Here is a 27,322-nt window from a genome sequence, read left to right on the forward strand (position 1 = left end):
GATTTTCCGTCAGACACACATGGATGATGAGAATATTGATGTGAATTTTATTTGAGCAGACCCCCTCCCCTCCCCTCCAGTTCTCAGACAGACACTGACTGGTTCGAAGTTTGTTTTACTTTTTATATAAAATAAATCCCTGTCTCACGACCTGCTTTTCTCCTGTTCTCAGACACATTCACTTTCTACAACGGGGCACTAACTGGTTTGAAGAATCAGAGTCAGACTGCAGTCACCGCATTCTCTCTCCATCCCATTCTCTCAGGGCCACCTTACACCATATCCGACAGAGTGATTTGGAAAAGTTGAGTGAATCACCATAAGACCATAAGACGCAGGATCAGAATTATCCCACTCGGTCCATTGAGACTGCTCCGCCATTCAATCATGCTGATAGTTTTCTCATCCTCATTCTCCTGCCTTTTCTCATTCACCCCGATCTCCTTATTAATCAAGAACCTATCTGTCTCGGGAGTTCTCGGGAGGTAAACACTGCTTCGGGTTTCACTCATTGTCGCCACCTTCATTGCAAAGAATTTTCTTTAGAAAAAAAAATGCAGGGCTCGTCTGGGATTTGAACCCGTGACTTCTCGCATTTTAACGCTACGCCAAAAGCGAGAATCATACCCCTAGACCAACGAGCCACCCGCTATACTCTAGCCCCTGAACCTTTCAAAGTATCTCAAAGTTAGGCAACTTTTTTGACAACTCATCAGCGATTTATTGAACAATGTTCCATTTCACTGTCTGTTTTGATGAAGTCATGATGTGGAGATGCCGGCGTTGGATTGGGGTAAACACAGTCAGAAGTCTCACAACACCAGGTTAAAGTACAGCCAGTTTATTTGACAGTAGCACCCACAGGCTTTCGGGGTTTGCCCCTTTGACGGGTGATGAATAGAGGGCTGTGGCAAGTGGTGTTCCTCAGGGATCAGTGCTGGGACCTTTGCTGTTTGTAATATATAAATTATTTGGAGGAAAATGTAACTGATTTGATCAGTAAGTTAGCAGACAACACAAACGATGGTGGATTTGCGGATAACGATGAGGGCCATCAGGGGATACAGCAGAATATCGATGAGTTGGCGACTTGGGCAGAGAGATGGCCGATGGAATTTAATTCGGACAAATGTGGGTTAATGCATTTTGGAAGGTCTAATACAGATAGGAAATATACAGTAAATGACAGAACCCATAAGAGTATTGATAGCCAAAGGGATCTGAGTGGACAAGTACACAGGTCACTGAAAGTGGCAATGCAGGTGGAGAAGGTAGTTAAGAAGGCGCACGGCATTCTTGCCTTTATCGGCTGGGGCACTGAGTTTAAAAATTGGCAAGTCATGTTGCAGTTTTATAAAACCTTACATCGGCTGTACTTGGAATTTAGCGTTCAGTTCTGACCGCCAAACTACCAGAAGGATGTGGAGGCTTTGGAGAGGGTACAGGAAAGATTTACCACGATGTTGCCTGGTAAGGAGAGCATTAGCTATGAGGAGAAGTTGGAGGAATTGATTTGTTCTCACTGGAACGACGGAGTTTGAGGGGCGACTTGCTGACATCCACAAGATTACAAGAGGCACGGACAGAATGGATAGTCAGAAGCTTTTTTTCCCTGGGTGAAAGAGTCTTTTTCTCGGAGGCAAAGGTTTAAGGTGTGAGGGGCAAGGTTTAAAAGAGATGTATGAGGCAGAGAGTGGTGGGTGCCTGGAACTCTTTGCCGGGGATACGGCATTGACTTCTCAGAGGCGTCTTGACAAATACATGAATAAGATGGAAATAGAGGGATATGTTGCCCGGAACGGTGGGCGGGATGTTCGTTCAGTCGGGCAGCATGGTCGATGCAGGCTTGGAGGGCCGAAGGGCCTGTTTCTGTGCTGTAATTTTCTTTGTTCACCCAGAGAAAATCCATGCAAATGGGGGGAAACATGGACACTCCATACAGACAGTGACCCAAGCCGGAAATCAAACCCGGGTCCCTGGTGCTGTGAGGCAGCAGCAGCTTCCTATCCACCCTGTCCATTTCTCCTACACCTCAATCAGGTCTCCTCTCAGCCTTCACTGCTCTAAATAAAACAACCTGATCCAATCCAATCTCGCTTCATAGCTCAAATTCTCCATCCCAGTCTACGATCTGGTCACTGGTAAGTGGACCCTGCACCCTCTCCAGTGGAATCATATCCTTACTGTAGTAAGTTGACTGGAACTGCACACTGTCCTCCAGCGGTGGCTTCACCAAACTTTTGTCCAATCCGAATCTGAACCTTCCTGATCTTACAATCATGCATTAATATTCCATTCCTCACGCTGCATGAATCTTCACAACTCACAGACTCAAAGGGATTTCCAATATTGAAAAACAGTGGAGCTTTCCTTTGTATTTTCGGGGATCTGGGAGTCAGTGGATCATCCAAAAATAGAACTGAAAAATATGAAATCACAGCATTTATTGACATTGTGCTAATATCAGGGTAATATTCGACGTGTTGACTACATGGCATCGCCACATCAAAGGTGAGCCAAAATGCTGATGAATTGAACGAACGTTGATCTCAGGTCACGAAAAGTGTCGGTACAAATGTAAAGATTTGCATTTTTGAAAGTTTCATTCCTTGATAGTCTTTGTTTCTGTTTTGAAAGTTCGAGAACAACACAAGTTTAATTTGAAGTAATAAGAATACGACGAACTCCCCGTCGGGGAATTAAACCCGGGTCTCCCGCGTGACAGGCGGGGATACTAGCCACTATACTAACGAGGAACGGGCACTGGAAGCAACAATACGCATTGTACACTTGCCACTTACACTTCCGGAGCGACAACTCAGTTCTGACGAGATCAGTTATTTTCCCCAATACGGAGAACCATTTAATGCAGCAAACAGCGGCTTTAACTGACTCATTAAGACTTTTGGATTAGCAGGAAAGAGAATGAGATGGATGCATGAAGAAAAAACACAAATCAGGTGGAGACAGAAAGGTGCATTTGCCGTTCATATCAAACCGCATGTTCTTTTTAATTTTGGAGGAAAGACGGGGTGTCTTGAAGTCTGAACATTCTGGACAATCTCAGCTGGTCTCTCTCCACAGATGATGTCAGACCTGCTGAGTTTTTCCAGCATTTTCATTTGTTGTTCCAGATTCCGGCATCGGCAGTATTTTGCTTTTAGCTTGTCTCGCAATGTGTTTTTTTTTCAAACGGCTGGAAGTTTCAAAGTGCTTTACAACTGAGATGCATTTCTTTCATTGTATTGTCTTTTACTTGCCCGAGGTACAGGCGTAGATTGAGCAAATACATAAAGGATGTTAAAATATTGCATTTATCAATGTTTGGAGATTTGTTGTTTCGGGAACAATCAACTTTATCCAGATACAAAATCCAAACGCCGAGGGGCAACTGCTCTTTGAGCCTGACGTAATTTGAACACGCATCCTTCTGATTTACAGTCAGACGCGCTACCGTTGCGCCACAAGCTCACACTGCTTGCTCGTTTTTACGTCTGTGTTATGTTTGGTGAATTCAAAACTCAAACAGGGAATTGTCTCCCTCTTTACCTTCTCGGGATTTAAATCGAATGGAAGAGTCACAGCGAAACAAAATTAACGAGGAAGTAGAAACACAACATTATCCTGCTGGAGAAATGTGTTCTTTGTTCAAGAGGTGATTAGAAAGGCCGCCATCGTATGACGAGGTGGCCGAGTGGTTAAGGCGATGGGCTGTTAGTCCATTCTGCTCTGGACGTGTGGGTTCGAATCCTATCCTCGTCGGGAATGCGTCTTTTCTGCCTCGTTATTGAGGGTGGACTCAATACATGAGGTTCTGGGGATGCGGCCTGGGTCGGACTGCTGTTAGTGCAGGCTCGATGGGCCGAATGTTCTTCTTCTGCACTGTGGGGATTCTATGAATTTCGCGGCGGCCGTTTCACTTCTCTAAAAGCATCGATACACCAGTTCCTGACCTAAAAAGTCGACTCTGATGAGTTCCTGACCACAATCTTTGAATATCTCACCAGACAACGATGAAAAGTCCAACATGTCATTCTTTGCGCCGCAGCTACAGCATTCATTCCCCATTCCCATAGAACATTGCAGCACAGAAACAGGCCTTTTGGCCTTCCCTGGCTGTGCCGAGCCATTTTTCTACCGAGTCCCACTTACCTGTACCTGAACCATATCCTTCCGCCCCCCTCTCATCCATGTACCTGTCCAAGCTTTTCTTCAATGTTAAAAATGAGCCCGCATTTACCACTTCATCCGGCAGCTCATTCCACACTCCCACCACTCTCTGCGTGAAGAAGCCCCACCTATTATTTCCTTTTAACTTTTCCTCCTTCACCCTTAACCCATGTCCTCTATTTTTGTTTCTCCCCGAGCCTCAGTTGGAAAAGCGTGCTTGCATTCACTCTATCTATACCCATCATGATTTTATACACCTCTATCAAATCTCCCCTCATTTTTCTCCCTTCCAGGGAATCAAGTCCCAACCTATTCAACCTTTCTCTGTATTCTGTTTCTCAAGTCCCGGCAACAACCTTGTAAACCTTCTCTGCACTCTCTCAACCTTATTAGTATCCTTCCTGTAATTAGGTGACCAAAAGGGCGTTCAGATGGTCAGTGGATAGGCATATGGATAACAATGGAATAGTTTAGGTTAGAGGGTCATTAGATTGGTTCCACTGGTTGGAGCAACATCGAAAGCCGAAGGACCTGTACTGCGCTGTTGTATTTTCTAAAACTGCACACAATTCTCTAAATTCGGCCTCAGCAATGCCTTGTACAACTTCGCCATAACATTCCAACTCTTGGACTCAATACTTTGATTTATAAAGGCCAATGTTCAAAAGTACTCTTTACGACGCTATCGACCTGTGACGCCACTTTTAGGGAATTATGTATCTGTATTCCCAGGTCCTTCTGTTCTATTTACACTCTTCAGTGTCCTACCATTAACCTTGTATGTTCTACCTTGGTTTGTCCTTCCAAAGTGCAATACATAAGAAATAGGAGCAGGAGTAGGCCATCCAGCCCTTCGAGCCTGCCCCGCCATTCAATAAGATCATGGCTGATCTGTCGTGGCTCAGTTCCACTTTCCCGCCCTCTCCCCATAACCCTTAATCCCCTCTCTTATCAAGAACCCATCAACCTGCTTCTTAAAAATATTTAGCGAGGCAGCCTCCACCACTTCAACGGGCAGAGAATTCCAGAGATTCACCACCCTTTGAGTGAAGAAGTTCCTCCTCAACTCCGTTCTAAACCGCCTCCCCTTTATCTTGAGGCTGTGCCCCCTAGTCCTACTGTCTTTTTTGAGCGGGAAGAGTCTCTCCACCTCTATCCTATCCATCCCATTCATCATCTTATACGTCTCAATGAGATCTCCCCTCATTCTTCTAAACTCTACACCTGTCTGCATTAAACTCCATCTGCCATTTTTCAGCCCATTTTTCTGGCTGGTCAAAATCCCTCTGCAAGCTTTGAAAATGTTCCTCATTGTCCACTGCTCCTCCAATCTTCGTATCATCAGGAAATTTATTGATTCAATTTACCACATTATCACCCAGATCATTGATATAGATGACAAATAACAATGGACCCAACACTGACCCCTGTGGCACACCACGAGTCATTAGCTGAACAGAAAACATCTTCACGGAGAATATTTTGACACAACAGGGAACACGTTTACAGAGCAGGGCATTTATTAACAGAATATTATAAAAATATTGATACAAGATGGATCATATTTACACAGCCGGAAACACATTCACAGCATCAGGGAGGCATTTTACACAACAGCAGAAAACACTTCTCAACAACAGAGACCACAGTTACACAGCAGGAAATATATTTACAAACATGTAATGCAACAGAAAATTCCTTTTAAAATAGTGATGGATTCTCCAGTTCCGTGTCTTGCCGGTTTCCCAACACTCTGTCTGTCGTTCCATGTGTCCAAACAGTCTCTCATGCTGCTATTGTGTGTTTTTCTCTGTCTATTGTCTTCTCGGTGTGATGCAGTGATGCCTCCTCACACTGGTGTTCCTATTCAACGATAGAGGAGTGACCATTTGTCTGACGACATTGATGGGCAGCAGAGTAAAACTTTCGCCGTAGCAGAGTGGCGCAGCGGAAGCGTGCTGGGCCCATAACCCAGCGACCGATGGATCGAAACCATCATCTGCTATTCCTGTTCACAGTGATAATAAAACCCCTTAATGGTAACTGTGAAGCAGTTGTGACTTTTCCGTGGAGAACACAAACTGTTATTTGGCTTCCTTTTTCCCCGAAAAGCCTCGATCTGGAGTAAATGGCTTTTTCTGCAACCAGAGCCTTACACAAGAAGAGGGAACATCTCAACACAACATGCAACAATTTACAGACAAAAAAAGTCCTCACGGAGAATCTTTTTTACACAACAGGGAACACGTTTGCAAGGGAAGGCGATATGTGAACAGAAAAGAAGAAAAAATATTTCCAGAGCCGGAAACACAACAACAGGGCAGCATATTTCACAACAGCAGAAAGAAAAAAACACTCACCAACATTTGAGACAGTTACCTGGGTAAGATTGGTCTGGAGAGATATTGGCAAAACACGGATAATTGGGAATAACTCCGAGGGAAAAAGACAATGGGCAGCATGAACACTTTGGGCCGAAGGGCCTGTTTCCATGCTGTAACCCTCTATATCATAAAGCACAGCAGGAAATATATTTACAAACAGTGAAACAGTTTACACAACAACAGTGAACATCTTTGAGCAATAGTTCAAAGCAGGACAGCTGTACAGCAGGAAATATGCTTACAAGAATATATTTACAACAGGAAACTAATTTAACATGTGAGTGATCAATTCCGGGTCCTGCCGGTTTCCCGGAACCTTTGTCTTTCGTCACTCATTTACAAACAGTCTCTTTTGCTGCTTTTGTGCGTGTCTTTCTCTGTCCATTACATTCTTGGTGCTTTGCAGTGGAATTGTGTGGCCAGACTGAAGCTCCCTCACACTCGTGCTGGAGTTAAACAACAATGTGGAAGTGAATATCCGAATGGCTACATTGATAGGCAGCAGGGGGAGCTGGATTTACCAGAGCAAAGTGACGCAGCGGAAGTGTGCTGGACTGATCATTCAGCGGTTGATGCATCGAAACCATTCTGTGCTATTTTCTGTTAACGATGATAACAAAACGACTTGACAACAATTCTGCAACATTTCCGTGGAATATACAAACATTTGCATTGGCTCCGCTTTTCTGTTTTCACCCTCAAACTGCAGTAAATCACATTGATCTGCACACAAGCTGTAGATACTGTGAACATGCACCAGGATATATTAGTGACCGAGGTCATGGTGTGCAGGGCACCATTTCAGAATTTGTGAGTGATGTGAAAGTTGGGAACATTGTGAACTCTGAGGAGGATAGTGTAAAACTGCAAAAAGGACAGAGACAAGTTGACGGAATGAGTGGACAAGTTACAGCTGAAATTCAAAGCTGAGAATTGTGAAGTGATTCATTCTGGTAGGAAGATTATAGAGACACAATGAAAAGTAAAAGGGCCGGGTTCAATTCTGGCCTTCAGTGACTGTGTGTATTTTCCACATTTTCTCTGTGCCCACTTGGCTTTCCTCCGGGTGCTCTGGTTGCCCCCACACTCCACTGATAGGGGAAATGGACTTACCATGCTAAATTTCCCCGAATGTCCCCCAGTATGTTTAGATTAGGAGAACTAACAGGGTAAATATGTGAGGTTGAGTGGATAGGTCAGAAAATCAGTGCACACTCAATGGACCGAATGGCCACATTCTGCACTGTAGGGATTCAATGATAGAAGTTGTCATATTCCAGTCAAGAGTTCATCAAGAACCAGGGAAAAATATTCAAGATAAGTATCAAAACTGCAGCGATTCAGTGCCTAATGTGCATATCTTTGGAAACTAAAGCAACATTTAACATGGCCAATCCACCTCACCTGCACATCTTTCAACCAGGGAGCAAACCAGAGCACCCAGAGGAAACCCACGGGGGAGAATGTGCAAAATCAGCAAAGGTCAGAACCAAAGTCAGGTCTCGGGGCTGTGAGGCGGGGGAGCGGGATTAGATAGAATGTTGTTTCAATAACACCAAATGGGTTGTTACTGCATTGTAAAGATTCTGTGGTTTGTGAATCTACAATATAATCCTACTGAATGGAGCAGCAGGCTTGAGGGACCATGTGATCCACTTCTGATCCGATTTATTGTGCTGCTGTGTCCAGGAAGCTGCTAATTGATTTCTCATCATTAAATCAGAATTTACTCCAAATATATAAATGTAGCAACCCTGTGCTCAGTGACAAACACTGACTCGTGGATCAGTACCTGGGACTTCGATGTTGTGGCCATTTCAGAGACATGGATAGAGCAGGGGCAGGAATGGTTGCTGCAGGTCCCGGGGTTCAAATGTTTTAGTCGGAGTAGAGAAGGAGGTAGGAGGGGGGGAGGGGTAGCTTTATTGGTCAGGGATTGTATCACAGTGTCAGAGAGGAAGTTTGATGAGGACTTGTCTGTTGAGGTAGTATGGGCGGAGATTAGAAATAGGAGAGGAGAGGTCACCCTGTTGGGAGTCTTTTATAGACCTCCTAAAAGTTCTAGAGAGGTTGAGCAAAGGATTGCGGAGACGATCCTGGTTAGGAGTGAAAGTAATAGGGTAATTGTTATGGGGGATTTTAACTTTACTAGTATTGATTGCAATTGTTATAGCTCTAGCTCGTTAGAGGGGTCAGTTTTTGTTCAAAGCGTGCAGGAAGGTTTTTTGACTCAGTATGTAGATAGGCCAACTAGAGGTGAGGCTATATTGGATTTGGTGCTGGGAAATGAGCCAGACCAGGTGCTAGACTTGGAAGTTGGTGTGCATTTTGGTGATAGTGACCACAATTCGGTTACGTTCACCTTAATGATGGAAAGGGATAGGAATGAACCTCGGGCTAGTGGTTTTAGCTGGGGGAAGGGTAATTATGAGGCTATTAGGAGAGAATTAGGAAGCATAGGTTGGACTAGGAGATTACAGGGACTGGGAACGTCTGAAATGTGGAGTTTTTTTCAAGGAGCAGCTACTGCGAGTCCGTGATAGGTATGTCCCTGTCAGGCAAGGAGGAATTCGTAGGGCCAGGGAACCGTGGTGCACCAAAAAAGTTGATTCGTTGGTTAAGAGGAAAAAGGAGGCTTATGTTCGGATGAGACGTGAGGGCTCGGGTAGTGCACTAGAAAACTTTAGATTGGCTAGGAGGGAGTTGAAGAGTGAGCTAAGAAGGGCTAAAAGAGGACATGAGAAGACTTTGGCTGATAGGATTAAGGAGAATCCTAAGGCGTTCTATAGGTATGGCAAGAACAGAAGGTTGGTTAGGGCAAGATTAGGGCCAGTTATGGACAGCAGAGGGAAGTTATGTGTGGAACCGGAGGAGATTGGAGAGGCATTGAACCAATATCTCTCTTCGGTGTTCACGCAAGGGGACATGGATATAGCTGAGGAGGACACTGGATTGCAGGGGAGTAGAATTGACAGTGTTGCAGTTGATAAGGAGGATGTGCTAGATATTCTGGAGGGCCTGAAAATAGATAAGTCCCCTGGTCCGGATGGGATTTACCCAAGGATTCTCTGGGAGGCAAGAGAAGTGATTGCGGAGCCTCTGGCTCTGATCTTCAGGTCGTCGTTGGCCTCTGGTGTAGTGCCGGAGGATTGGAGGTTAGCGAATGTTGTCCCATTGTTTAAGAAGGGGAACAGAGACTTCCCCGGGAATTATAGACCGGTGAGTCTCACTTCTGTTGTGGGCAAGGTTTTGGAAAAAATTATTCGGGATAGGATTTATAGTTATTTGGAGTGTAATGAATTGATTGGAGATAGTCAGCATGGTTTTGTGGCGGGTAGGTCGTGCCTTACTAACCTTATTGAGTTTTTTGAGAAAGTGACCAAAGAGGTGGATGGGGGTAAGGCAGTGGACGTGGTGTATATGGATTTTAGTAAGGCGTTTGATAAGGTTCACCATGGTAGGCTTCTGCAGAAAATGCAGATGTATGGGATTGGGGGTGATCTAGGGAATTGGATCAGGAATTGGCTAGCGGATAGGAGACAGAGGGTGGTGGTTGATGGTAAATATTCATCATGGAGTTCGGTTTCGAGTGGTGTGCCTCAGGGATCTGTTTTGGGGCCACTGCTGTTTGTAATTTTTATTAATGATCTGGATGAGGGTATAGTTGGGTGGATTAGTAAGTTTGCTGATGACACCAAAGTCGGAGGTGTGGTAGATAGTGATGAAGGGTGTCATAGTTTGCAGGAAGACTTAGACAGGTTGCAGAGCTGGGCCGAGAGGTGGCGGATGGAGTTTAATGCGGAGAAGTGTGAGGTAATTCACTTTGGTAGGAATAACAGATGTGTCGAGTATAGGGCTAACGGGAGGACTTTGAATAGTGTGGATGAGCAGAGGGATCTAGGTGTATGTGTACATAGATCCCTGAAAGTTTGGAGTCAAGTAGATAAGGTTGTTAAGAAGGCGTACGGTGTCTTGGCGTTTATTGGTAGGGGGATTGAATTTAGGAGTCGCAGCGTCATGTTGCAAATGTACACAACTCTGGTGCGGCCGCACTTGGAGTACTGTGTGCAGTTCTGGTCCCCACATTACAGGAAGGATGTGGAGGCTTTGGAGAGGGTGCAGAGGAGGTTTACCAGGATGTTGCCTGGTATGGAGGGGAGGTCCTATGAGGAGAGGCTGAGGGATTTGGGGTTGTTTTCGCTGGAAAGAAGGCGGCTAAGAGGGGATCTTATTGAAACATATAAGATGATTAGAGGTTTAGATAGGGTGGATAGTAATAGCCTTTTTCCTCTGATGGAGAAATCTAGCAGGAGGGGGCATGGCTTTAAATTAAGGGGTGGTAGTTATAGGACGGATGTCAGGGGTAGGTTCTTTACCCAGAGGGTGGTGAGGGATTGGAATGCCCTGCCTGCTGCAGTTGTAAATGCACCTAGTTTGGGGGCGTTTAAGAGATCCGTGGATAGGTTTATGGACGAGAAGGGATTGGTTTAGGTTAGTGGGTCATTGTTTTGTAACTGCTCGGCACAACATCGTGGGCCGAAGGGCCTGTTCTGCGCTGTATTGTTCTATGTTCTATGTTCGTGGTTAAGCAATGTCTCAGTTTTAATATTCTTATCCGTGTTTCCAAATCCCTCCATGTCCTCAGCTCTTCCTGCCTTTCGTCATCTCCAGCCGAACAATCCTCTGAGATATCTGAACGCCACTGATTCTGCCCTCGTGATAAGAAGTCTCACAACACCAGGTTAAAGTCCAACAGATATATTTGTTAGCAAAACCACTAGCTTTCGGAGCGCTGCTCCTTTATCGCCTTACCTGATGTTTTTTTCTGAGAACTGAGACTGCAGCTTCTGTTTCTCCAAGAGAATCTCTCTGGATAAAGCCGGAATTTACAGGGATTTCTGTCACTGAGGCAATGTCTGGCGGTCTGTGTCTCACTGCTCCAACTCACTCTATCCCTCCATCCCCTCTCATCAACTCTATATGAAGGCGGGATCTTGTTGTTTAGTGACTGAGTGCACACAATCTGTATCTACATCTGATCAAATAGAATTCAGCTTGTGAACAATATCACCATTTGAACCAGCTCTGGGTTAACCCAGGCACAGCTCTGATTGGCTGCAGCCCCCTGAATCTGGGGAACAGACACTGTGAGCATCGCCGGCCTCAGAGGCTTTCACAGTTACTGAGCTGGGAAACTCCAACTAATCCCCGAGAATCCACAGCACAGAGCGAGAGGAGAGGAAAACCTGTCCTGGGAGCTGTCAATCTGAGACACAGTTTGACCTGTCAATGTGCAGATGTGAAGCTGCTCCTTCCATTCCCAATCTGCTATAACCAGGAGTTCCTAACGCCCAATAATGATCAGCTTGCAGCAATGTGTTTGAATGAACACGATGTCATATCATCCAAGCAGCATTTTGAAATGATCATTCAGTGTATTCTGATGAAATTTATTTCTTATGTTCTGTCTGTCATTCCATAAGAATCTTTCTCTGAAATGAGACCTTGTTTTGTCCTTGCGCTCCTGATGCTGTTGTTTTTCAATCTGCTCACATTCTGATTTCCCTCATGGAACCAGAGAAAGGGAACAGCACTGAATCATTCGGCTTATCTTGTCCATGCCAGCCCGAGGGCACCCAGGTGTCTTCTTCAAGCTCACCTTCCTGCACTCGGCCCGGAGCCATGGAGCTGAAAGCATGATGGTGATCCACATACTTGGCACCAGAAAATGGTCCGGCTCTGGGGCTGCCGGAAGCAAACGCTTTCAGCGATAGTCGCTGCAAGCAGGACTCGAACCTGCAGCGAGGAAACCCCATTGGATTTCTAATCCAACACCTTCACCACTCGGCCATCGCAGCACCACCGTTCGCCTCCCCCTCATATAATCACCTCAGTAGCGTTCACACTAACTTCATCAGGCACCGTTATTGTCCAAAGCTCAGTGTGTGAGCTGAAATTTGTTCCTCTACTTTTGTATCTTTGTCTCTGACGGAGAAGTCATTTACTAGGTCAAAGACATGTTTTTGTATCTCAGTAATTTTTCATGAGAAACGAATTAGTTCCGAATTAAAAAAAAGAAAACCCTCAATTGTATTTCATTATACTATTGTTTCTGACTGAGAATTCATTGATTCGTTTTCAGGCCCTTTTTTTCATTTAAACAAATTTTCCACTGACAACAATTTCAAACTCGATTTTCCATTAGACACAGATGGATCATGAAAATATTTATGTGAATGTTCTTTAAGCAGGCCCCCTCCCCTCCCCTCCCCTCCCCTTCCCCTCCTCCACGCCCCTCCCCTCCCCCCAACCACCCCCTCCCCTCCCCTCCCCCCTCCCCTCCCCCTCCCCTCGCCAGTTCTCAGCCAGACACTGACTGGTTACAAGTTTATTTTACTTTTTACAGAAAATAAATCCCTGGCCCATGATCTGCTTTTCTCCTGTTCTCAGGCACATTCACTTTCAACAAGGGCGCAATAACTGGTTTGAAGAGTCAGAGTCAGACTGCAGTCACCTCGTTTCTCTCTCCATCCCTTTATCTCAGAGTCACCTTACACCATATCCTGCAGCCTGATTTGGCCAAGTTGAGCGAATGGGTCAATGATTGGCAGATGCAGTATATTTTGAATAAATGTGAAGTGGTCCAATTTGTTAGCAAACACGGGAAGACAGATAATGTTCTGTTTGGTCATAAATTAGGAGAAGAGAATGTGCAACCAGAACAGAGTGTCCTCATGCACCAGTCACTGAAGGGAAACATGCCGCTGTAGCAGGCAGTAAAAAATGCAAATGGCATGGTGGCCCTCATAGCGAGAGGCTTCGAGTACAGGAGCAGGGATGTCTTGATGCAATTGTACAGTGTCTTGGTGAGGCCACAGCTGCAGTTTTGTCTTCTTATCTGAGGAAGGATGTTCTTTGGACTGTGGGAGAAAACCCATGCAAACATTGGGAGAACATGCAAACTCCACACAGGCAGTGACCCAAGCCCCGAATCGAATCCAGGTCTCTGGAGCTGTGAAGCAGCAATGCTAACCATTGTGTTACCGTGCCGAGTCAAACTTATCCAACTGCGTTTGGTGTCTGTGAGATCTCCGAGTCTCTCTCGTGTAAAATAAAACGATTTTCCAATCACAAAGTTCCCACTAATCCCCCTGCTGAGCCCCAAAGTTAGATTTCAAGGCACTGTTTCATTAAATTCAAGATTTGAGTTGGAAGTTAGAGAACATGTCAGCTACCCCGTGCCTGCATATCTTACCTCCAATCCTCACTTTATGTCACTGAATCCGCTACTAGTAATTAATGCAAGATAAAATATAGAAATGAAGCATATCTTCTCTGATTTGATATATTAAAGAGCGCGGTAAAGTGGTACAGTAATTCGCACTGCTGCCCATGTTTGATTCGGGCCTTGGGTGACTGCATGGAGTTTACACGTCCTCCTCGTGTCTGCGTGGGTTTCCTCGGGGTGCTCCAGTTTCCTCCCTCACTCCAAAGACTGGCTAGGTGCTTTGGCCATGCTAAATTGGTCCTTAGGTTCCCAGGATGTGGAGGTTCGGGGGATTAGCCATGGTAAAATTGCGCGAAATATGTTCTTTCAGAGAATCGGTTCAGACTCCTTGGGCTGACTGGTTTCCTTCTGCAATGCAGGGATTCTCTGCATACACAGTGTCTCCATTTATGAAACCAAGAATCCCATCCGTTTTCCTAACGACTCTTTTAAAATTTCCCCTCACCTTCAAATATCTCTCTGAACCTCAGCTCCCTCTGAGCCTGCACACTGTTTAGAACTGGACCATTCTGTTTCTATTGCCTCTCCCCATCTTTGCTGTCAGAATGCAGCACTGTTCCTGAGTGTGGGATTAATAATGTGTCTCTGCTACAATATCAGTGAGAGCTAAGGTTGCAGCTTCTGGTTCTCCAGGAGAAAAGTTCTGGATAAAGCCGGAATTTATAAGGATTTTTATCACTGAGACACTATCTGGCCGTCTGTATCTCACTGTCCTGACTCACTCTATCTCTGTCTATCCCTCTACCCTCTCTGATCCACTCGATATGAAGGCAGGATGTTGTTTAGTGACTGAGTGCACAACTGACCGGCACATCTTTGGACTATGGGAGGAAACCGGAGTACCCGGAGGAAACTCACGCAAATACGAGGAGAATGTGCAAACTCCACACAGACATTGACCTCAGCCGGGAATCGAGCCAATGTCCCTGGAGATGTGAAGCAGCAGTTTGAGGGGGGAAAAAACAAATTGGTCGGTACGGGGATCGAACCCGCGACCTTGGCGTTATTAACACCACGCTCTAACCAGCTGAGCTAATCGGCCACGAAGCTGCGCGCCGCCCAGGGACAGTTATCAGGGCGGCTTGGGTCAATGTCTGTGGGAGTTTGCACATTATCCCCGTGTTTGCGTGGGTTTTCTCCGGGGGCTCCGGTTTCCTCCCACACCCCAAAAACGTGCTTTTTGGCTGATTGGTGTTAATAAATCGTCCCTAAATTTGATCTCCCTTAATCTAGCGCACAAATCATTCCCAAAATTTGCACCCCTTTATTGTGGAGTCCACGAGATGTAGACAAAGGTCGTAGGTAGAAGAAGGAGTGGAATGAGGCACTCACTGAATGTAAAAATGGGCGGTGCGGGCTTGCAGGGCCGAAGGGCCTGTTTCCTGTGCTGTGTTGTTCTTTGTTCTTTGTTTTTTGTTGTCGGTCCCTCGATTCGCGGATGACATCCATTCAGGGCCATGAGTTTCTGCTATGGGTCTTCATGTGAGTGAACAGGCCCATTCTCGGCCCACAGAGCTTTCTTCTCTGTTACTGTCTTCTCTGCCTCCATTCTGCCTCATAAAAGCCTGCTGCCGATTGGGGGACAGGTTTTGGCCATCTTCAACGATTTGTAACAAACTCCTCCCAGTCATCAGCATGAATGCTGCCTCCCTTCAATCTGGAGGATGTTGGGGAAACATTACTGATGGGATGTCTCTCACACTCTGAGGATTCGCTGATACACTGGTCACATGTACATCATTGTGCAAAAACCATCAACTATCAATGGCATGTATGAAAGAGTGAGATATATTCCTATCTGCTCTTTGGTCCATTTTATCGAAATGATTTTTACAAAATCTTTCATTAATTGAAAGCCCAACATCAGGCCACCCTCAGCCTTGTTGTTTTTGGAGAAAAGGATCGAGATTCTCAATCCGTCACTAGGCCATCTCGTTTTTCTGGAACTTCGACCAGATTTCTGCAGAAAAACAATCGGACTCGGACCTGCAATCTTCTGATACTATTTCCACGACTATTAGAGTAGCCGGACGCCTTGGACATGAGGCCAGGCGGTCAAACGATAAAGCACGGCACCGAATGTCATCCTCGAATCGAGGGACCGACAACGATAACAAAAAATGTCAGCATTGGTGGTTATTTTCCAGACGTCGCTGGATTCCGGGGAAGTGCCGGATGATTGGAAAACGGCTAATGTTACGCCGTTGTTTAAGAAGGGTGCCAGGCAAAAGGCGGGGAATTATAGGCCGGTTAGTTTAACGTCTGCGGTAGGTAAAATGTTAGAATCCGTCATTAAGGAGGAAATTGCGAGGCATCTTGAAGGGAATTGCTTGATAGAGCAGACGCAGCACGGTTTCATTAAAGGGAAGTCGCGTCTGACAAATTTATTGGAGTTCTATGAGGATGTGTCTAGGGCAGTGGATAGAGGAGAGCCGGTGGATGTGGTCTTTCTAGATTTTCAGAAGGCGTTTGACAAAGTACCTCACAAGAGGTTATTGCAGAAGGTCGAGGGACATGGAGTTGGGGGTAGGGTGTTAGCGTGGATAGAGGACTGGTTGTCAAATAGGAGGCAGAGAGTGGGGGGTGAACGGGTGCTATTCGGATTGGCGGATGGTGAATAGTGGAGTGCCCCAGGGGTCTGTGCTGGGGCCTCAGCTATTTACCATTTATATAGATGATCTAGAGGAGGGAACCGAGTGTAGGGTGTTGAAATTTGCTGATGACACCAAGATTGGGGGAACGGCAAATTGTGCGGAGGGTGTGGAGAGTCTGCAGAAGGATCTAGATAGGCTGGGCGAATGGGCCAGGAACTGGCAAATGGAATTTAATGTTGGCAAGTGTGAGGTGGTCCACTTTGGTAGGAAGAATGGTAGGAAGGACTATTACTTACGGGGCGAAAAACTGCAGCAGGCGGCGGTGCAGAGGGACCTCGGGGTCCTTGTGCATGAGTTGCAAAAACCCAGCTTGCAGGTGCAGCAGGTGGTCAGGAAGGCGAATGGGATGCTGGCCTTCATAGCGAGGGGGATTGAATATAAAAGTAGGGAGGTCTTGCTGCGGAAGTATAGGGCATTGGTGAGGCCGCAGCTGGAGTACTGTGTGCAGTTTTGGGCGCCGCACCCGCGCAAAGATATTTTGGCCTTGGAGGGTGTGCAGAGGAGGTTTACTAGGCTGATACCGGAGTTGAGGGGGTTGAGCTATGAGGAGAGGCTGAATAAACTAGGCTTGTACTCGTTAGAGTTTAGAAGAATGAGGGGAGATCTCATTGAGACGTATAAGATGATGAATGGGATGGATAGGATAGAGGTGGAGAGACTCTTCCCGCTCAAAAAAGACAGTAGGACTCGGGGGCACAGCCTCAAGATAAAGGGGGGGGGGGGGGCGCTGTTTAGAACGGAGTTGAGGAGGAACTTCTTCACTCAAAGGGTGGTGAATCTCTGGAATTCTCTGCCCGTTGAAGTGGTGGAGACTGCCTCGCTAAATATTTTTAAGACGCGGGTTGATGGGTTTTTGATAAGAGAGGGGATTAAGGGTTATGGGGAGAGGGCGGGAAGGTGGAACTGAGTCGCGACAGATCAGCCATGATCTTATTGAATGGCGGGGCAGGCTCGAAGGGCTAGTTGGCCTACTCCTGCTCCTATTTCTTATGTTCTTATGTTCTTATTTGTTACCGGCAGAGCATTCTCTTTCTCCTTAATGGTTCTTCTTTTTTCATGGGCTGTGGGTGTCGCCTGCAGGACCAGCATTTGTTGCCCTCCTCTAATTGCCCTTCTAATGAAAGTGCCTTGTTCGGCCATTTCAGAGGGCAGTTAAGAGTCACCCTCATTGCTCTGGGTCTGGAGTCAGATGTCAGCCAGACCAGGTAAGGAGGGCAAACGGCTTCATCTAATGTGCACCGATGAACCAGATCATATTTTACTCCAATTGACAGTAGTTCCAAGGCCACCATTACTGAGACTAGCTTTCAATTCCAGATTGACTTCATCAATGAATTGAAATTCCACCAGCTGCCGCAGTGGGATTTACTCCGTATTCCCAAATACTAGTGCGGGCCTCCGGATTACCAGCCCAGTGACATCACCTTTCATCCCTGAAAACAGAAACAGTTCATTCAGCTCATTATTAAACCGCTTCCTGAGGAGATTCGAATTCCCTCCACAGAATTCTATTGAACAGATTGCATCAAAGCCTGTTGCTCCATTCGGGAGCATCAACAATTTATTAAGATCTCAAAGATAAGATTGATTTATTGGGCGGAGAATAAAATAATGAGGTGAGAAAACTGAATGAACAAAACAACAGGGAAATACATTCTGAGAAAGAGCCCCGCAATGTTTGCAAGAAAATGCAGAGCTTTCAGCTGAAGAAGGACATCCCGTTTTGTTTTGGAACTTGGACCAGATTTCTGCATAAAACGACCGCGACAGGACTCGAACCTACAATCTACTGATACCATCACTGTCATATTAACCGAAACACAGTAAAAAGTCTGACAACACCAGGTTTTAGTCCAACCTATTTATTTGATAATAGACTCACAAGCTTTCGAGGGGACTGCCTCTTCGTCAGGTGAATGGAGAGTTCTGGCCTCAGACAGAGCATATAAAGCACAGACAGTTTACAGATTACTGATTAGAATGCGAATCTTTACACCTAACCTGCTGTTCAAGACCTGAAGTGGCTGACAATGTGAGCGGAAGGAGCACTGATCACAGGTTACAGAGATGTGTATTGTCTCCAGACAGTACAGTCAGTGAGGTTTTGCAAACCCAGGCAAGTCACGGGGGTTACAGATAGTGTGACATGAACCCAAGATCCCTGTTGAGACCGTCCTCATGTGTGCGGAACTTGGCTATCAGTCTCTGCTCAGCGACTCTGCGCTGTCGTGTGTCGTGAAGGCCGCCTTGGAGAACGCTTACCCGAAGGTCAGAGGCTGAATGCCCGTGACCACTGAAGTGTTCACCAACAGGAAGGGAACAGTCTTGCCTGGTGACTGTCGAGCGATGTTCATTCATCCGTTGTCGTAGCGTCTGCATGGTCTCCCCAATGTACCATGCTTCGGGACATCCTTTCTTGCAACGTACCAGGTAGACAATGTTGGTCGAGTTGCAAGAGTATTTACCGTGTACCTGGTGGATGGTATTCTCACGTGTGATGATGGTATCCATGTCGATGATCCGGCATGTCTTGCAGAGGTTGCTGTGGCAGGGTTGTGTGGAATTGTGGTCACTGTTCTCCTGAAGGCTGGGTAGTTTGCTGCGAACAATGGTCTGTTTGAGGTTGTGTGGTTGTCTGAAAGCAAGAAGTGGGGGTGTGGGGATAGCCCTGGCGAGATGTTCGTCTTCATCAATGATATGTTGAAGACTCCGGAGAAGATGTCGTAGCTTCTCCGCTCCGGGGAAGTACTGGACGACGAAGGGTATCTGGGCCGAATGGCCTCCTTCCGCACTGTGGGGATCCTCTGCCTCCTACACATCCTGTCCTCAATCTTCAATGCCTGTCCCTGAATCCTTCTGCCAGCAGCTAATGCAGCAACTTTCCCCTGTGTACCTTAGATCAATATGTTATTTTATTTTACACGTCTCTTACATCACCACTCAATCCCGTTAGCTGCACAGAGATAAAATCCGAATTATCCAGTCAAACCTTTGAGCTAAAATCCATCATCGATGGATCCAACGCAGTAAATCTCATCTTCACCCCGTCAGGACCCTCCCACACTTTCTAAAGTGTGATTACTGGGTCTGGGGGCAATCCTAAAACAGCCGCAGTTAATCAGAGCTTCATAAAGATTGAGCAGAACTTCCCAGTTTTTATACTCAGTATCTCCAGTTATGAAGCCAAACATCCAATCCGGCTTCCTGACGACTCTCTTAAAATTGTCTCTCTCCTTCAAAGGTCTCTCTGAACCTCAGCTCCCTCTGAGCCTGCACACTGTTTAGAACTGAACCATTCCGTTTTTATTCCCTTTCCCCATCTCTCCTGTCCAAATGCAGCACTGTTCCTGAGTGTGGGATTAATAATATGTCTCTACTACAATATCAGTGAGAGCTGAGACTGCAGCTTCTGTTTCTCCGGGAGAATCTTTCTAGATAAAGCCGGAATTTACAAGGATTTCTGTAACTGATATATTATCTGATAAATTATCACCGCCCTCACTCACTCTATCGGTGTCTATCCCTCCACCCCCACTCAGTAACTGTATAGGAAGGGGGAATATTGTTGGATAATGACTGACTGCAGACAATCTGTATCTTCCTTTGATCAAATAGAGAGGGAGAGCCATTCTCACAGTCTCTTTGTGAGTATGAATTAATCTTTTATATGCCCGCACAAAAACTGTAATCTTCTTGCTTTTGTCAATTCCTAAGAAGTACTTGTACCTCTGAGGCCCTGGTGGGCGGTTGAAGGGTGGGGTGAGGTTTGAAGGCGATGCCGCAGGGTGCTGAGTGTGAGACCAGCCGATTTTAAAGCATGTGTGTAGGAAAGTGAAGAGTGAACTTGTCTGTGTGAAGATCACAGAAAAGCTGTGTCTGGAGCTGGGCCCGAGAGACAAGTTTTGGGTTGTCAGTAAATGAACTCCTGTAATGAAGACAGAAAATCAGAAAGAGGAAATGCTGGAAATATTCAGCAGCTCCGAAAGCAGCTGTGGAGAGATATTCCTGTGGCCAGGATGTAACTCTCCAATTGGATACTTCACATTGCTCAGATCTGACACTCTCAACACCTTCCTGTAAGGAACAGGAAGGGCGGGAATTGGGTCTTTGTTGATTTGAGCAAACAGAGCAATGCAGCAATGAGAAGCTCCTCACCCCCCGGCGGCTTGGGGAAGGATGGGACTCAGATACAGGCCTCTGGCTGGGGTTCAAAAATGGAATAAAAAACGTATCGAGTTTGAAATGTAAATGCCACAAAAATGGAATTCAATTCGATTTGTGCACAGATTTTGAACCTTGGCGGATGTCGTCAGGATAACCGATCTGTTTAAGATGCTGTGTTCAGGTCGCAGTCTTCTTTCGGGGCCTGGGCTCAAATCCCACTTCAGAAACTGTTTTTTTCCCCTTCGCGAGGCACCATCCAAACCCAGGAAATCTCTCAGCACAAGGGCAGCAGATGCAGAGGAACAATGACCACCTGGAAGTTCCACTCCGAGACACACATCATCCGGACTTGGAAACATATCACCGTTCCCATGGCTGGCTCACAATCCCGGAACTCCCTCCCTAACAGCAGCGTATGTGTACATACACCACATGGACTGCAGTGTCTCCAGAATGAATTCATCGCCAATTACTCAAAGACAATTAATTTGGACAATAAATGCTTCCCGGGCCAGTGACACACATACCCCGTATGAATAAAGTATTTTCTTTTTTAAATCACTTCGTGCGACAGAAGGAGCACAGCTGCCTTCAGAGCAGAAAACTGTGTGTGTGAATCACTTCTCTACTTTTACACTAAATGTGTGTCTGAAAACAGTAAGTGGACCCAGCTCACGTTAAACCGTTCAATATTTAGTCGGATAGTTCACAGCTACGTTCCAATTCTGGCAGTATCTCCTTTTTCACAAATTCCACCAGATCGGGAACGTATTTCCAGTATTCCGCTGAACCTAACTAGAGCAAAGGCAGGCTCTGTGGCTTAGTTGGTTAAAGCACCTGCCTAGGATATAGGAAGATCCTGAGTTCAAATCCTCAGCGGTGCCTGTGTTATTTTCCAATAATGTTTGCAGTTATGCCAATCACTGAATCCATTTTTGCCTTTCCCTTCAAAGTGGATCATCTCCAACGATTGAAACATTTCGAGACTCCCCACATATATCTCGACTATTTGTTGAGATGATCCAGGTACTTTTATCATCTTGCAGTAAAAAAATCATCTGAACATACTCAATGTTCTCCCAACACAGATTTCCATTATTTTCTCAGGGTATTCCGAACACTGTGAAATGGCCTGAGAAACACACAATCCCGACGGTGCTGAAGGAGACCGTTCTGGCCATCGAGGCTGTACTGACCCTCCGACAGAGGATTGCACATAGGATCTATCCCCGCAGTGCCACACACCCACTCCGCTAATCTACTGATAGAAATACCTTGGGGACGAAGGGACAATCTAACATGGCCAAATCCATTCAACCTGCTCATCTTTGGAATGTGGGAGGAAATCCAATCACCTTGTTTCCTGAGATCATTTGTCTGGGTGAATTCAACTTGAACAGAACGACAGAAATTTGGCACCATCCTGGACAGAGCATCCCGCTTCATTTGCTTCCCATGTATAAAAACTCACTCCCTCCACTACCGACACACAATGACAGCAGTGTGCACCATCCACACGATGCACTGCTGCAACTCAGTGAAGCTTCTTTGGCAGCACCTTCCAAACCCACGCCCATTGGGACCCAGAAGGACAAGCGCAGCAGAAAGATCAGAATAACATTGAAAAAGAGGCAAGGCTCCGCTGGGATTTGAACCCAGGATTTCCTGCTTACTAGGCAGGCGCTTTAACCAACTAAGCCACAGAGCCTGTCGCTGCTGCGGGTGGGTTCAGCGGAATGCTGGAAATACGTTCCAGATCTGGTGGTATTTGTGAAAAAGGAGACACTGCCAGGTTGTAGGACACTGGTATTTATTCATTGATTGTAGTTATTTATAAGTTGTTGTTGCGTGTCTGCGTTCCTTAATCTTATTTATCTTCCAAAAGAAATGAAATATCTAATTGAAAAAGATGTTACAATTTCTCACCCAACCAGCGAACGTTGTGTCAAACTTTAAGAAAGGTTTGTGATTTATTCTCGAGTCAGTGGTTTCCCTGGGAGCCGGGTTAACAGAAACAGCATGGAGAGATGGCAGAGCAGGAAATGTCGGTGCCGAAGGTGAATCACATCAATGAAGCAGCAACTGGTTTGTTACTAACCTGATCCATAATCCGATTGTGGTGGGACTCAAACTCACAACCTTTAAGTGACTGAATTACCATCATTTGGAAGACCAACGCGACACAGAGACACAGGCTGAAATTTTACTTCACTTGTCCTTAGATGGATTTTTGACGATGTGGAAACTATTGATAAATTCAATAATCTCAGAGTTAAAAGGTTAAGGACTGTTAAGAAGGACTTCATTGATCGCGAGTCATGCTGGGACATCTGATGTCTGTTAAAACAGTTGTGGAAATATAGACCTGTTCTTCCTCTATACAGGAAATCTGTCCCTCACAGAATGATGCTCCCTCTCTCTCTTCCTCACTCCCCTGTACAGCTTGAAGTCCCATCTCGCAGGCCTGATAGTTGGGAGATACATTCTACTCTATCCTTCACGGGGCTGATCAGAACCTGTTCCCTGTTCCAGTTAAACACCTGCACAGAACACAACACAAAGCTGGAAGCTGGAAATCTGACAAAAAAAAAACAAAAAAATGCTGGAAATGCTCAGCAGGTGAGGCAACATCTCATTAACGGAGATTTGTGTAAAACCAGCTCCTGAAGCACAGCACAGCGGCACAGTTTAAAGTTTCCTTTCATCCACAATGGATGCTCCATTCTATGATTTTGAACAATTCAAATTGAGAATGTGCATTGTTATTCTAATCGCCACAGCCTGAAAACCACTTCAGGCATTGGTGTCACCCTTGGATTTTAAATTTGTAAATCCATTCTCTATCTTTTTAAAGCTACTGTTGAAACTGTATCCAACACACGCTCAGTTCTTTGTGAAAGACAAGAAGAATTGAAGATATATTTGGATAATTTTCCTTTGACTAAATTTGTACAGAAGCAGTAAGGCGGGAATCACACTCAGCTCTTCATGAAACTCACCCGCTAAACATTGAAAGGTGGCAGTGTTTATTCAAGGGATGATTCTTGAACATCGAACATGGAACAGTACAGGCCCTTCGGCCCTCAATGTTGTGCCGAGTTATGTTCAAACCCAAGATCAAGCTATCCCACTCCCTATCATTCTGGAGTGCTCCATGTGCCTATCCAATAACCGCTTGAAAGTACCTAAAGTGTCCGACTCCACTATCACAGCAGCAGTGTATTCCACACCCCAACCACTCTCTGAGTGAAGAATCTACCTCGGACATCCCTCCTATATCTCCCACCATGAACCTTATAGTTATGCTCCAAGGGAAAAAAAAAACCTCGGCTTGTGTATCTTTGCAACATTTACAGCTTGTGCCTGTTTGTGAGTAAATGACATTTCAGCGATCTGTTACTCATTCAAATGTTAACTAGTAACGAGAAGCGGAAGAAAGTCACTGCACCCTGGATGGAAATGTCAAATCATTTTGAAGGAGCCGTTGTGGAATTCTTTTTGCTGTTGCTAAAAGCGAAATAGTAGAGAATGGTTTCGATCCATCGACTCCTGGGTTATGGGCCCAGCACACTTCCGCTGCGCCACTCTGCTCTGGAAAATCCTGTTATTCATTTTTTTTATTAATGGAGAATCGAAAAGTTGGAACGATGCAATCTGGGCAATACAACTGAGCAAGGTGAAACACTATGGGGACTGGACAGGATAATCCTACCATGGACAGGGCACTAAGTGAAGATGCGACATTCACTGAGTTGTCAGACGGAGCAGGGAATCGTTTCAGAAGATGCCAAGGAAAGTTGGAGTGCCAAATGATTAATGATCACTGCACAAGTAGACGGTGAAATGCAGACTTCAGGCTGGATATTCATGAGTTCTGAGATGGGTGAAGAGACTGTGGCATCTCAGCGTAGTAAAGGTGCAATGGGGATTAGGAAGGGTAAAGGTGTACGCTTTATTTTGTATAGTCTTCCTTGATCTTCGGACCAAAATGTCTCACTTCACACTTCCTTACGTTAATTAAGTTGTATCTGTCACGTGCCTGTCCATTCCACCAGCCTGTCTACATCTTCTTGAAGATTATCAATATCCTTCTTATTAAAGTTCAGAATATTTTCAAGTTTTGCACCTTTGGCAAAGTTTGAGATTGAAACCTGTCCACCCAGATATAGGTCAGTAGCCTCCTCCAGCATCTACGGACCTCCCTATCTCTGTAAAGCCTTCCACTCACTACAACCCTACTTATCTCTATAATTACCTCCAGCTCCTACACCCCTCCCTCTCCCTGTAACCTCCTCCAGCAATTACAACTATTTTCCCTCTCCTACCACCACCAGCCACTACAACCCTCCCTATCTCTGTAACCTTCTGCACTCACTAAAATGCTCTGAGATATCTGCTCACAGGGCGTGGGAGTAGGACGAGTCCATTCAGTCCCTCGAGCCTGCTCTGTTATTCGGGAAGGTGAAGGCGGCTTTGTTTCCAATCTCCACCTTCACCCCTTTACCCCGTCACCCTTAATAACCACTGTTAACAAGAAGATATCGATCCCGGGTTAACAATTCACTGATTCCCTTTTGGGTGAGGGCAAGATTCCAAAACTAGGAGGGGCCTCAAGTGTTACTCAGCTTCACTCCTGGGAGTTAAACTCTGTCCCTCTTTCTCTCTACCCATCCTCCCCCGAAACCAGGTCTCAGGGTTCACCCAGCCTCCACCAGCAGAAATCATTCGGCTCTCTTTACCCCCACCATCACATCCTGAAAAATGTAATTAAACCCCAGAGAAAAAGGCCCTCATTTTTCTAATCACTCCTCGTAACTTCACTCCCAGCTCCAGACTTCAGTCTAGTGAACTTTACATTATGTCAATCACCCCAATGCCAATTTGTATGTGGCTCGGGTAACAATCCAGAGATTGTAACCCCTGAGGATCTGTTCTTTAATGTATTTCCTCGTTGCTGATGAACCCCAAACAGGTCCTTTTACACGGTCTTCCACCGTTACTCAAAAAGGACTCTAAATAACCATGAGAAATCAGTGAACATTTCACGTTTAGAATCGATTTCACAGAGATAAGGTTGTTTATCACAGTATGGATCACAACAACTGGATCCCATCCCCACTCCTACTTCAATATCCTTTCAAGCCAATCAGAGATGTCCCTCACCATGGCACCGAGCAGGCAACGTACTGTGTGGGACTCTCGATACAAAGGATGTTATCAATCCCCCTAATTATAGAATCTCCTAGAACGGCTACTCGACTAGAAATGTGTTCATTGGAGTTTAGAAGAGTGAGAGGGGATCTCATGGAAACTGATAAAATTCTGACAGGATTAGACAAGGTAGACTCAGAAAGAATGTTCCCGATGATGGGGGACTCCAGAACTAGGCGTTCTCCAGAGAATGGTGAAGGTGTGGAATTCACTGCCACAGGAAGTAGTTGAGGCCAAAACCTGTGTTTGATTTCAGGAAGAAATGAAATATAGCAACAAGATTGTTAACACGATTCTAAACAGGAAATTTTCACTGATTTCTTAAAATTATATATGATCCTCGTTTACTAGTTTTCCAAAACGATTCTCCCTCCCTATTTTCCTACCTGAAATCTCCTTTCTCAAGCTGTTAAAACCAGGAATGTCTACGCCCAGTAATGAACAGCTTTTGCAATGTGTTTGAATGAACACAATTTCATACCATCTAAGCAGCATTTTGAAGTTCTCATTCATTCACTGTATTCTGGTGAAATATGATCTTTATGTTCTGTGAGTAATTACATAAGAATCTTCCTCTGATATGAGACGCTGTTTTGTCCTTGTTGCCCTGATGCTGCTTTATTTCTCTCTCTTTTCACGTCATGATCTTTCTCATGGAATTTCCAGCACACTCGGCCCAGTTCGCCAGCTGAGTACATCCCGGCCCACAGCACAAATCCACTTCTTGAAAAGGAGAACGTCGAAAGTTATATTTTATTTAGCGGATGCTCCGCTAAACAAATCGTTACTTTTCAACATTTGATACCAGATTCGCTGCGAGCAGGGTTACGAACCTGCGCGGGGAAACCCCAATAGATTTCACGTCCAACACCTTAACCACTCGGCCATCGCAGCTACGTCTTCTGCTGAATTCAGTAACATTTCTACTAACTTTATCAGACACAGCAATGATGCCGGGAGCAGTGTGTGAGCTGAATGTTTTCATCTTTTATTTTGTATCTTTCTCTCTGAATGAGAACTCATTTATTAGTTCAGAGACTTGTTTGTATGTTTCCAAAAAATGTTCATTAAAAGCAAATAGATTCCGAATTTTAGGGGAAAAATATAAAACATTTATTTTCATTTCATTACCATCAAATGTTGAGTTTGAACTTTATGTCCATTTGTTTCGAGACAAAAGAGGATAAGTTTCTAAATAAATTCCCATTGCGACGCCGGGAATTGAACCCGTGCCAGCTGCTTGAAAGGCTGTTCTGCCCACCGCGATATCACCAACACTCGTTTGGTTGAAAGAGTCGTTATTTTCATTAGTTATAATTACGGAACTAACTGAGTTGCTGATTTCATCAGACACGAGATGTGTCCATAACGCAGTTTGTAAACTGAACTTGGCTTGTCTGGACAGGTTCAGCTTCCTCTTTACCACTGTTTCTGACTGAGAAATCATTGAT

At 45.3% G+C, this 27,322-nt stretch overlaps 5 non-coding genes across 5 annotated transcripts; all 5 read right to left on the reverse strand.

Annotated features, from left to right (window-relative positions):
• Positions 1 to 3,399: 3,399 nt before the first annotated feature.
• Positions 3,400 to 3,471, reverse strand: trnay-gua (transfer RNA tyrosine (anticodon GUA)). The gene has a single exon. It is a non-coding gene; the product is annotated as a tRNA-Tyr (tRNA).
• Positions 3,472 to 12,329: 8,858 nt separating this feature from the next.
• Positions 12,330 to 12,412, reverse strand: trnas-aga (transfer RNA serine (anticodon AGA)). The gene has a single exon. It is a non-coding gene; the product is annotated as a tRNA-Ser (tRNA).
• A 2,398-nt stretch (positions 12,413 to 14,810) lies between these two features.
• On the reverse strand, positions 14,811 to 14,884 carry trnai-aau (transfer RNA isoleucine (anticodon AAU)). The gene has a single exon. It is a non-coding gene; the product is annotated as a tRNA-Ile (tRNA).
• A 7,410-nt stretch (positions 14,885 to 22,294) lies between these two features.
• trnat-agu (transfer RNA threonine (anticodon AGU)) lies at positions 22,295 to 22,368 on the reverse strand. The gene has a single exon. It is a non-coding gene; the product is annotated as a tRNA-Thr (tRNA).
• Positions 22,369 to 26,682: 4,314 nt separating this feature from the next.
• trnas-uga (transfer RNA serine (anticodon UGA)) lies at positions 26,683 to 26,765 on the reverse strand. Its single transcript has one exon. It is a non-coding gene; the product is annotated as a tRNA-Ser (tRNA).
• Between the last annotated feature and the right edge of the window lie 557 nt (positions 26,766 to 27,322).

This window comes from Carcharhinus amblyrhynchos, unplaced genomic scaffold (assembly GCF_965287045.1).
Source record: "Carcharhinus amblyrhynchos unplaced genomic scaffold, sCarAmb.v2.hapA scaffold_42, whole genome shotgun sequence".
Classification (NCBI taxonomy): Eukaryota; Metazoa; Chordata; class Chondrichthyes; order Carcharhiniformes; family Carcharhinidae; genus Carcharhinus; species Carcharhinus amblyrhynchos.